Source organism: Vombatus ursinus, unplaced genomic scaffold, assembly GCF_900497805.2.
Source record: "Vombatus ursinus unplaced genomic scaffold, bare-nosed wombat genome assembly UNPS02014807.1, whole genome shotgun sequence".
Lineage (NCBI taxonomy): Eukaryota > Metazoa > Chordata > Mammalia > Diprotodontia > Vombatidae > Vombatus > Vombatus ursinus.
Window position 1 is genome coordinate 27349369 of NW_020954585.1, and position 13543 is coordinate 27362911.

Here is a 13543-nt window from a genome sequence, read left to right on the forward strand (position 1 = left end):
CAAAATAATTTAATCAATAAGTAAAGCAAAATAAGTTAGTAGAATGATATCACATACAGGGTGGTTGACTTTCTGTCAGTAAAATCTCCTATACCAACAATGGGACAGAGGAAGTACACACACAAGCAAAACCTGTGGCCAAGGTACACATGACTGGGTAATCCATTTCTCTAATGCTACAAAGCTGCTGCTGAACTCTGATGATGTCATTGGATATTTTTGTCTTTAGATGATACTATCAGACACACTCCCTTTTCTGATAATTTGTGGTATTCTGCAGTTCCCTTCTGGATGTCTCCACTCAACTACTTCTTGCTATATTCTGTTACTGTCTGCCATTTGAAATGTTTTGCAGTTTGCTTGTATTTTCTGCTACTTTCATCTGCTTAATTGCAGCTGCTGTAGAAGCCTCTCCTGTTTATCATCATCTTCATCATCAGGCACTTACATAGTGCTGTAAATTTGATAGGACACTTTACAAATGTTACCTTGCTTGATCCTCACATCAACCCTAGGAGTCATCTCAACTATAAAATGAGAAGACTGAGACTGAGAGAGGTTAAATGATTTGTCTTGGATCACACAAAAAGTATCTGAGTCTGGATTTGAACTCAGGTCTTTTACCCATTACACAACCTAGAAAGTAAACTTTCTGCATCCATAGGCCAGCAATATTGTAGCCATCGAAGAAAAGCAGCCAGCAAAAGTCAGTATAAGCCTTTGGCTTGCAATTGACTTTGATTTGAGTGAGGAAAGGCTGTGCAAGTACATCAGCCTCACTTTCTCCTCCAGAGCCATCTCTTTATTTTTTTTTTTAATTAAAGGGGCCATCCCTTGACTCACTTCTTAAAGAGGCCTATTCACTGAATGGGCTTTACCTCACTCAAAATGAGAACCTAAAAAGACCTTAGCTTAAAGTGGGCCAGGGTCTCCCACTGCATCTTAGGCCATCTTCAGTCATCCTAATGAATATCTGGCCACTGGACCCAGATGGCTCTGGAGGAGAAAGTGAGGCTAGTGATCTTGCACAGCCCTCTCTAGATCAAATCAAAGTCAGTTGCAAGTTATGTCATCATCTCCCTGATGTTATGTCCTTCTTGAGAACAAAGTACAAACACAAAACAAAACAGTTTTTGGACTGACATTAAGTTCATATTTTTAGTCTATTTTTATAGTGTTGCCCTCTAGATTCCATCAGTGTATACTCTTATCTAACTTATGTTCCAAAATTATTTTTATGTTCCATTATATCATTTGGCTTTTAAACAAGGTCCCTTTTGAATCACCCAAGGCACTCCAAATGCCACCAAAAAGTATAAAAATTGGGGGAAAATGTTAGGTATATTTGAGTTGATAGCATTTTGTTTTTTGGATTGATTATTTGTTTGTTTATGCCATACACATCCAATCTATTCTACTGCTTCTGATTACTATGCAAATCAAGTTTTTCAAGAATAAGACCAAAAAGATAAGCAAAAATGGTAGAGTTGGTAATGATTTGTCTTCTCTCTAGTATCCGTTTAAATATCAGTTCTGCCTAAAATTGAAAGACACAGCATATTTATTGATGGGTGTTTCAGAAATAGCTTAAGTATTCTACTCTGCTCATTTCTTCCCCTTTCAACCAGCTTACTGATTTTTTTCTTGTCCTAGGTTGAGTTTCTATACTTTCTTTTTCATAAATTTCATTTCTATTCTTTCCATAGATCCAAATCTTCAATTCTTATTAGAATACACACACACACACACACACACACACACAGAGAAAAGTGTGTGTGTGTGTATCAAAGAAAATATATGATTTCTATTTATAATCCTTAAGTAGAATGATAGCAGTGGAGTCACGTCTTTCCTTTGTAGTAACATGTCTTATACCAACAGTATTTAGTATTTGAAAATTCCTAGTAGTGGAAGACAAATTGACTAGGAAAGGTAAAAGAGTTGGTGCTCTTGCAAGAGGAACATTTTTGATACTGATAATCAGTTTTTAAGTGTCTAGACCTCACTGATATAAGTACGTAGTATAGTAGCTAGCTGGAGAAAAAGAATTAGGAAGGAAATTCTAAGGAACAGGCAATCATTTTTGCTATTATAGGAGGGATGTCAAAAGGAGACTACTGCTGACAAATGGGCATAAATGAGGAATCTATGGCAAAAAAAGAGAATAGAATTATGAAGATTTTATTTGCTAAATGGACTAGTCCCAGTGAAAATCTCAAATATATTTTAAAAAGTAAAAGAAACCAAATTAAAATTCTAACACATAAGAATAAATAGCACAATAAATACGGATTTCTATTTTAGAACATGTAAAGTATTTAAATGTTATATCCTCCTACATATTCATGATAATGTATATTTTAAAATGGACTTCACGTTGTTACAAACATTTTGCTTTCCTTTCATAATTATTTACCCCATACTACTTGGTCTCACTATGAAATCAAATATCATTTCATTACATTTTGGTAGACCTTTATAAAATGATTAAGCTATGACCTAATCAACAAAAAGGTAACACTGACATTTAAAGTAGGCAGCCACCTTCCGGTCTTATCTGCTATAAAATTCAAAGCAAGAAATACAAATCAAACATTCCTAACATCCTCACTGAACTTTGTTGTGAAATATAACACAGTTGGATGAGATATCAGCTATTCGATTCTTAGAATTTTTAAAAATACACAGGCAGTTCTCAGCACACTAAGTCATCTATTTGTAGCTCCATAGAAATCATGTTCTAAAGCAGTTCAGTTTCTCAGGTTACATCAATTAATCAATCACTTATTAATGACCTATTAAGCATCAGATATTATGCTAAGCTCTGGGAATATGAACACAGAAATTAAATACTATTAATATTCAAGTTGATTACATTTAAAAAAGAGACAAAATATATGTACAAATGTGTATACACAAACATGTATGTGCATGTATGTTATCTCTTATTATACTTTATATATAATTTACACATATACATATTTGTGTAATCATGTATATAACACATATATTTTATAAGTAGACTGGCAGTATCTGGGAGGGTGAGGAGCTAGCTATGTTCTTCCCTAGAAAAGAGTCCCTCAGTGATGGGGTCAAGCACAAAGAAATGTTTCAATCTTGGGGTAGTGAAGGTAGAACCAGTAAGACTGGTCAACTGATTGGATATAAAGGAGTTGAGAGAATCAAGAATCCAGGATATTGCTGAGAAAAACATGAGGCAATGGAAGTATAGTATTGCTTTCTATAGAAATAGGGACATTTGGAAGAAGGCATGGTTTAGGGGAAAAGGATAATAAGTGAAGTTTTAGGCATTTTGAGTTTAAGTTATCTTTGCAACACCCAGTTTGAAATATTTGATAAGTGATTAGGGATGAAAAGACTTAGCTTGGGCAATTGACTGTGGGTCAAAGTACAGATTGTAAACTTATCCATAGAGGTTAATGAGGTTACCAAGAGAGTCCACCTCCTTTATTTAACAGATGAGGAAACTGAAGCCCACATAAAGTATTTGGTTTAAGGTAAGACACGTAGTAAGTTACAGAGGTTGATCCCTAGTTTTGATTGCAAATTCAGTGTTGCTGTTTTTTTTTTTTTGTTTGGTTGTTTTGTTTTGTTTTTCTTTATAGCATACTTCAAAAAGCATTTGCTGATGAGTGCTAGGTACTGTACTTGGCAATGACAATACAAAGATAAAAATAAAAGTCCCTGCCCTCAAGAGGTTTGTATTCTAAAAGAAAGTATGGGGTGGATGATAACTGTATGTAGAAAAGAAAATTAAAATATATTTTTAAAAAGAAGTAATTTTGGAGTTACACTAATCACTGGGGGAATCAAGAAAGACCTTTCTAGGAAGTAGACCTTGAGCTAATCCTTTGAAGGAGCTAGTGATTCCAGCTGTAATCAGGGAAGGGGGAGATCAAGAAAGCCCTCCCCCAAATCTTCCAGACTAGGGAATGCCTTTTGGAGTTCTGAACATGTACCCTGTCCCATTCTGTTGATTAAGTCTCTCATTAAGATACACTCAAACTAGAGGCACCTATTTGATTCCCATGTGTCTCACTACCTCTCCCCACTTCTCCTACATATACACATTTCCGTTATGGGCCTTTGTATCGAAAATGATTGGTCACTGTGTAGCAAGATTTATCCACTCAGTAGACTTTAAGGAGAGATTCAATTTCTCCTCTGTGCTGGTGGTTGAGAGGGTAGGATGGAGCAAAAGAAGTCAGAAAACTGGTAAATTGTCCTACTCCCTTCTTTGGGACACTTCACCTTTAGGACTGAACCCAGAAATGGCATTCCCAGCAATACTCCTCAAGGGAAGATATCACATAAGTCATAGGAAACATCCTGTGCAAAGTCATAGAGACACAAAATAAAATGTTCTGTAAAGAGAATGGCAAGTAAACTACTTTGAATAGAGTATATAATTGGAGGAGGAAGGGAAACCAATTTGTAATTAGCCTGAGAAGAAAGATTGGAGCCAGCTTGTGAGGGGATTTAAATGCTGGCATAGTTAGTATCTTATACTAAAATCCTATAACATCTCTTAATCCCATAATGTCCAGTCACATGACTTTATCACAAAGCTTCTAACCTCCAAAAAGTATATTATCAGCTTCTTTTTTTTGTGGATGCTCTCTGAAAATTGGGCAAAGGGGCCACCTACAGCAGTCAAGGTCTGGAAGTTATTTCAGGATAAATCTTGACTTTATGGATAAACATAACTACAACAGGGAAATACAATTTATGTTCCCCTCCTAAAAAAAAAGGCCCTTATCTGCCTTCAGTTTAAAGTCTGAAAGAAAAGATTATTTTTCTCATATATTAATCACCAATTCATATCAGGGATCCAGGGTTTTTTTTATTTTGTTTTGTTTTGTTTTGTTTTTTTCCCCTTACTATTTCCACTACTGATGTTAATAATCAATCTGAACTCACTTGGCAATGATTAACAAACTTCCCCTGTTCAAGTATAGCTTCCCCATTCCAGGCATCTTGAACCCCTGGCTATGATTTAAACTCCATTCTCCATCCTTTATTGTCCATTCCTTTGTTCTAATCCTCCTCACTCCAGTCCCTCTCTCACAATGTCAAACTCTAGGGCTGCCCACTTCTTCCACTGTGCTCTCTGGAATACTTTCTTCATAGGTAACAAAGTTGCTTTCATTTTAATTTTTTAAACTTTTATTTTCCTTTTACCTTCTGACTCTCACTAAGACATGACTCCCTACTGATTTCACAGACTTCCTGACTACCTTTTTCAGCACTAAATGTACTTAACTCATACCACCTCACAAAACACTGATTAAGATGAGGGAGCTAGAATATTTTTTTGCTCCCCACTGTCATTTCAAGTTTTCCCTCTATCACTGAGTGATCTCTTCTTCTTTGAAGCTTACTCAATTTTTTATACCCCACCCCAAATCAAAATTTGGATAGGTTTTAAAATGTCACATCTTTACTCAATAAATTCCAGAGTTTCCCTACCACCTCTAGGATCAGATATAAAATCTTCTGGCACTCAAGGCTCTTTGTAATCTTAATCTCTCTTACCTTTCCATTTTTATACCTTACATTCCCTCACCCGCACACACATACTCTGATCCAGTAATGCTGGCCTTCTGCTATTCTTTGAAAAAGACACTCCATGTTCCAACTCTGAACATTTTTACTAACTGTTCCTCATGCCTTCGATTCTCTATCCACATCTCTACCTCCTAACTTCCCTGGCTTCCCTCAAGTCCCTGTTTAATCCTTACTTTCTATAGCTGGTGTTTACAGATATACAACCTTTTCCAATACCCTTCAATTCTAGGATATTCCCTCTGTTGATTATTTCCAAGCAATATTGCATATAGCTTGCTTGTCCATAATTATTTACATATTATCTCCCCTACTAGTTCCTTGTGAGCTGAATTGTCCAATTGTCCTCTTCCTCTCCCTAGTGGTAAGCACAATATCTAAAATATCGTAGGCACTTGATGAATGTTTATTGACTGACAGATTCATTATTTGTAATATTATTCTATTTTCTCATTAGAAAGAACATGGACTACTTATCTGACCTTTCTCATCCTGAAACCTTATATTTTTCATTAATGTCAGGCATTATCTTATCTCAGCTGGATTAGTTGGCTTGTAACCACTCCCCAGCAAATGTACACCCAGCCCTGCTTTCCACCTGAACCTTCCCCCTGTGGAGAGAAATTTCAATCTCCATACCCTACTGAGAGAGATATCCTGTCCACCTCAATTTCAAATATGACACTGCATTATTGAGCCAGAAGTATTTTCTGTTCTAGAATTACAAACAACTGGTCAATAATTTGAAACCAGTGGGAGTTATGGTTAGGTGAAGTATCAGATGCAGATGGATGAAATGTAAGGATTTATTTATTTGTGTACAATGGAGTAGTTATTATAGGCATGATGTATGTCTTTGACATTTTAAAAAGAAAAATGTAAAAGATTTATGCTTTTCTTTTTCCTTTTTATTTTGTCTTAGACTCTCTTTCATTCAATATTTTATCTAACTCAGAACAACTGACATTCAAGCCTGAGAACTGTTCAACTTTTTTAAATGTCCCAATTTCTAATGGACCTATAGAACAAGCAATTTCATTTCTCCCCCCCATAATGAGTCCTGCAATTTCTTGTAAGCTACTCTGATGGACTGAAAGAGCAATATACGTAACCTAAAAGTCATATAATCCCTAAACCAGCTATATTTGACTTTGGAAATTTTAGTTGCCTTGTTCATTTCTTTACCACTTTTTTTGCATTTATATTTAAATTTGAATGCCTCTAATACTCTAAAAATTTGAACCAAAAAATTGAAACCACTTTTTAAAGCCTTGAGTCTGGAAATTTCTCTATTTTATACCGCAAATTAACCCCTCTTCCCTCCTCTTTATACTTAGACTAAATGTTATTAGCTCTTAGAGGAATATAAAACATGGACCTTTATCACATCTTAATAATAAATGCTTATTGAATTAAATCTTTATTGACCATTGCAAGTTCATTGGTTCACAGGACTCCCAGGATCAGATTGCTATTTGTTTTGGTTTCATTAATTCACCAAATATTTGTTAAAGACTTATTATGGATGAGGCCCAATGTAGAGAGTTTACAGTCATTGAAAATTCTTCTTTTCTAGCTCTCATTAGGTTATAGCAAAGAAATACTTTATTAATATCAACAATAGATATCATTTAGCAGAGCAGATGATGATTCCAATAATACTTTAAGAGCAAGAGATGTTATAGATAACTAATTATACAGATCATTGATAATGGACTATCTTCCAAAAAAAATGCCAGAAATGAATTCCAATTGTTTATGTTAATTTTTAAACACAGATATGTATAGTATGTATTTTTCTATTTAGAGAAATTCATAGATATTTATAGATATATAGATATATAGATATAAATATGATAGATATAGATGTAGATGAGATTCCTACAAATGACTCCACAAGAAAAAGACCCTCTGATTCTTAATTACCAACTCCCCAGAGTTATAAAATTGCATGGACATGCTTCTAGGTAAGGTTGAAACAAATATTAATAAGTTTTTGTCATGCAATTTATAAGGTCAACAACTAATTCTGTTTTGGTGGGGGAATAAAAAGGACTGCAACTTTAATCATAAGCTTTAGGACAATTAAAAAATATGATCAATTTTAGCATCCCACATTTGTCTAGGGGTCAGTAATTTCAGTTTTAGAGGTCAGGTTTGTTGTAATAGTAGAAAAACAAATTTTTTTTGGAAAATCTTTTGGAGACTGGGAATAAAAACTCCACTGTCAGACACACACTTAGTGACTGGTAGGACGTGCATGATTTAGTCCATTGCAATGGAAACCTGCAATTCAAGTCAGCCTTTATGAGGAGATATTCTAACTCTCACAATCTTATCAACCAGGAGAATTTTGATGGCGATCACAGTGAAAGAGTGAAGAAGCTGCTTCTTGACGTAATAGTTTTCTTAAATGAAGCTTTAGGTTCAATAACTAGCTCACCTGGCTTCAAATAAATACTAGCAAGTTGTCCTGATTCTGAGTCTTCACCCTGTTTCTTTCATTAGTGTTTCCAGAGTCAGAGTTCTGAAGAAGAACTTTGGGAATAACAAGAACCTTGGAACTATATCAGCAAAATCTTGTATTCCAAGATGTGGCCTTCCTTTGACAGTGGGCTTATGTTTAATGAGAACTTTAGCTATGGCTACTTCTATTGTGCCAACACTATGACCTGTATAACCATCTTCAACAGCGTTCTTGACAGCTCACAGAACATCTCTTACTGAGTCCTTGATCTATGTATGCATGTGCTTATTTGGTCCTTTGATCAACAATGTGACAGATCAAGGGTTTCCCCACTTCTCAATAAAAATGAATTTCTCTTCTCCTACAAACAAGCCCTCCATGCCCCAAACAATCAGAATTTAGGTCATCAACAGAATTCATAGCCATCCCATCACATTTAAGAGTCAACCTCTCTTCTCTTTTTCCTTTGTGGAGGAATACTATAGCTTCTTTTGCAAGAGTATCTTTTAAAAAGGATCAATTCCCTATTAATTAATAACAAATCCTTTGTATGAATCACCACACTTTTCTTTTTAGCTCTATTTTGTTTACTCTATCTTTAATAAATCTCCTTTCTGCTTTTACTGGTTTCTCTTTGTCCTCTGCATGTTTGTAAGACAAAAACAAAAACCAGAACAGAATCCAAAAGAAAAAAAATTCACTTTTGTTTTTTTTTTTTTATTTTCTAATGATACATTGCAAGTAAGGATGTAAGTATCTTCTACTCTTTACATCAGGATATCAAGCACCATCATCCAAAATGAGTCCTCTGATCATTGCTCTGTTAGTTTCCTATTTATGCTTCATCTCCGTGATTTCTGCCATGAAAAGATCAACAGGTTCACCTAGTTTTCTAATGGACAAAATTGAGTCTACCACTGCTTCAATCTGCGCATAAGCCAGGTCAGCATAAACTTTGGTAAACAGAGACATTTGGGACATTTCAATGAGAATTTCTATATATATTCCCTGGTCTACTTTTACTTCATTCAAGATTTCAAGTACCATCATCTTCACAACTTCAAACACTCTTCTTATTATTTGAGGGGAAAGGACTTTAGAGATGTAGATTCACTTGTTTCAGTAGGTCTCTAATGATAAGAACATTTGAAGTAGTGCTATTACCAGTAATGTCATCTTGGTCTACTTTTGCTATCAAAAAGACTGTAGGGTGTTGAATATGCATCTTGTGTAATAGTACAGTGCCATTTTTGGTGAACTTGATGTCTCCCACCTTGGAAACAAATATCTTCATGGTGCCCTCAGGTCCCAGGTTGATCCTCAGCACTTCCTGCAGCCCACAGGCTGTGCTGATGCTTAATACCAGTGAGCCCAGGCTACTTTGGCTTTGAGGTTGAGCACTTGACAGCTGACATGGCTAGGGAACAGAGGAGGAGGAGGCAAATGCCAGAGAAACAGTTGGAGAGGTGCTCAACTCAGTTAAAGCCCCAAACCTAGCTTCACATGGACTGGTAAGACAAGAACAACAATTGCCAATAAAGGAATTGAGTTCTAATTTTCTGGATAATCTTAAGACGCAGATGGGGGCCCTGGGGGAAGACAACAACAGAAAGTATCTAAAACCAAAGACTATAATTTATTTGACACACAATGAAATGATTTATCTGCTTTGCTTCCTCTGCTGAATATAGACATGCAAAGACTTCTTCAGATTTCATAGTAGTTAACCACTGGTAGCAATGGCATCAACAACTCCTTCTAGTTTATTAATAAGAGCCAAGTTTAGTTATGAAATGTTCATCGTCAGAATATCAGCATCCTTGCTCTGTTCTATCAAGTTGATGACAGTCTGGTGGGCAGCTGTGCATGGCAGCTATTCAACCTTCTCTTATCTGTCCAAGTTTATTAACCTTTCATTTGGAATAAAAACAGACATTCTTTGCTTTTTTTAATTATCAATAAATTGAGTTTGAACTACCCTAAAAGATGCATGTATTATTTGTATACAATATGATTTGTTATATTACGTAAAAAGGTTGATAAGGTTGTGGGGGGGATTCCTATCATTCCTTGATGTGCCATTTGATTCATTCTGCTTTTAATTTTTTTTTATTATTCCATTCTTGAGAACGATCCAGGAGTATGTTTGTATAATTTCTTTCTCATGAATAAAATTTCAAACTCTCATTAACTACTTAATTAGTTTGTCTCCACCCTATTTAATAGAATTTTAGTCATTTAATAAGCCTACTTTCCTAATAGCAATTACTTTTATTTTTATGTAGCAAAAACATTATTTTTATTAAATATGCAATAAGCTAACAATATATAATAATCTTAAAGAAATTTGTAACAAGCAAGTACATAGGATTATTTATAATATTTTCACTGTATAAAAGCTCATAGTTGAAGTCACCTCAAACAATTATCATAATACCACTTGACTTACCTTCATTTTTGAAAACTTAGTCCTATATAATTCAGTTTCTCTTAAGACATAGATAAAGCTTCTTCTCAAAAATCTTCTCCGTATAATAAAGGTATAAAGAACTTCTTCAGAAAAGATCATTTAGTCTCCATTCTTTCTGTCTTTTCTAACTTCTCCTCAGCCATGACAGGAAACAATCTTTTTGGCCTCTCACAAACTATCCCTTTTAATAGATTCTCTCCACAGCTTATCTCATGGAACCTCATAAATCAAAGGACAAAAGCACGTACCTTTTCTTTTACTTCATAGGGAGATGTACCTTATACCAAGATATTTTTCAATTGACACTTCAAAATTTCCTGCCCAAATAGCTTTGTCTGCAACATTCCATTTGGCTGTTAAAGATAGGGAAAACATAGATTACACTAATACCACTAATGGAAAGGATAGGGGTGGGGAGGGTAAGCTTTAGTAGACACAGCCAGTATTTTTTCCAGTCTAGAAAGATGAATAGATATATTGTTTCACAAGGAATTCAAATTTTAGGAAGACACACAAACTGTAGCAGTTTATATATGGATAACAATTACAGTGAGAGGACTGAAGAACATGCCATATAAAGATAAGAGGAAGTTTACCTTGGGAAAGAGAATACTGTAAGAACAAGATAGCTATGTGGAAGTGGGATTAGTTTTATTGGGCATTGAAAAAGAAGCAGTGGCTGAAGTTAGAGCAAAACAGATAAAGACTTGTATAAGGAAAAAATAAAAAAAAAAGAGGTCTTCAAACAGTATCTGGAAAGGCACTTATTAGATGTTGTAAGGGGGGATTCTAGGCCAGGCACAAATTGGAATATTATGCTTCCCAGACCCCTTGCATGTCTTAGCTTCTGTAGCTATTTGACACCATATATACTGTTTACTTTTGATATATAAGCATGTTTGAACTGATAAGTCTGACACAAAGATAGTAAATGGAGTTGCTTTTCACCCACTATTTGCTAAGATAAACACTTTTAGTATAACATGAGATATTGCATATATACTAACATTTTCTACAAATACTTAGCGATTCTTTTATATTACTTATTCACAATCTTTTATAGCCTGCCAATAAAATAGCATATTTTTGAGTGATAAATTACAAAGGTTCAGGAAAATTACTGTTTAGTTTATTTTTTAAAAAAAATCTCTATATACCCTTGATGTAATTTTTCTTATGTGATATAAGCCATATTTTGTTTGTTATGCCATTTTAGTTTGTAAGTTTATGAATGCATAGTGCTTCAAAATTTACTGAAGAAATAGTTTTTTTATGATTATATATGGAATATGCCTGTTACTCTTTGTAAATTACTTAACTTCTCAGTTCCCCAGGAAACTCTCTAAAATTTAAGTTACAGACTTATTGCTGATCTTTACCATAGGCATAGAATAAAAAAAGTAAACAAAAGAAAAAAGACAGAATCAAAGAAATATAGGTATCAAAGAACCAGTAGAAATCAACTAATAATGCATTTTCCTGCCTTCAGATTGAGCTGAATAATTACATGTCTCTCCCCTTTTTAAATGCCTTCAGAGAAGGAGATTATACTGCTTCCACTGGTCATTTCAGTAATAACTAATTACAACCATTAAAATATTTTCCCTTATTCTCTCTTTTAATCTCTTCCTCTCTCCTGGTTTATTACCCTTCAAGTGATAGAAATGTCCAATCCTTTAAAAAAAAAAAGCCTTCCTTTGGACTCATCTATCCCATTCAATTGCTGTCTCATCTTACTTTTCCCCTCCATTAAAAGCCTTGAAAAAGTTGTCTACTAGATCCCAATTAGTGAGAATAGTAAATCCCCTGAAGTGATTGCATATATTTGAATTCACATTATTAGAGGTTATTATTATATAAAATATGGTAATTAATTTGAGCCCAACAGAAATATATAGTGAAAATTCAAATAATGTAACCACTTCCAAGGATTTATTATTTGTACTAATCATTACCTAACTTGTACATTGAGTTTTTTTTTCATCCTTCACTACTTACTCTCTGTCTGAATCTTTGTAACAAGGCTTCTACCACTAGTATTCCATTTAATAATTCACCAAACATTTAAGTGACAATTATGTTCTAAATCTCCCATTACTCACTCTTCTCTCTTCTTGAACTTTGTATTTGTTTTTTGCCATGGTTGATGATTCATTCCAACCTCAAGACATGGAATTATTTTGGTTCAACTCCTGCAATTCAAGGAACTGATTCTGTTATTCTCTCTTTGGCAGCTTAATTGTGGATATTCCACCAAAGTCTCTCCTTAGGACTCTATTCTTCTCCTTACATAGTTTCTCTCTCTGAAACTTAATACATTCTTAAGTCTTCAATTATAACTTCCATGGATAAGACTCACAAATTTATATCACCTGTTTTGATTTGTCTTCTGAGTTTAACTCACAACTCTAACAGCCTGCAGGACATCTCTACCTGAATGTCTCACTAGCACCTCAAATTCCATATATTAAAATTAAGGTAATTATGTTCCCCCCCCAAGCCTCTGTTTGATCTCACTATTTCTCTTTATGTCATAATTATTCAACTGATCTCACATCTTTGAAAAATTGGAATTTATCTTTGATTTGTCTTCTCCCTCACTTTACTGCTGTCTATCTGTGTGTATGTGTGGGGGGGATAAGACATATGATTTCTTTTGAGTAGGGAATTCTACAATGAAGAAATGCCTTCCACCAAGGAAAATCAATAATTATTTTCCAGTTTGTAGTCATAGAGTCTTATATAAGACCCTGAGAGGTTAAGTAACTTGCATTCAAGTCATTTAGGTTTAAATCATCCTGACTCTGGAGCCAGTTCTCTAGCTACTTTATTTCCAGATTCTGTTTATTCTACATCTTCAATGTCCCTCACCTCCATTTCTTGTTCTCTACTTTCATTTTTCTAATCCTGGTATACACCTAATCTGGACTAATGCAGTATTTTCCCACTGGCATTTCCCTCTTATCTTTTCACATGCTCAAATATATTCTTTATACCACTACTAAAGTAATCTTTCTAAA

The 13543-nt window shown here is 34.6% G+C and overlaps 1 pseudogene; it reads right to left on the reverse strand.

Annotated features, from left to right (window-relative positions):
• Positions 1-7884: 7884 nt before the first annotated feature.
• Positions 7885-10508, reverse strand: LOC114052134 (annotated as a pseudogene).
• Between the last annotated feature and the right edge of the window lie 3035 nt (positions 10509-13543).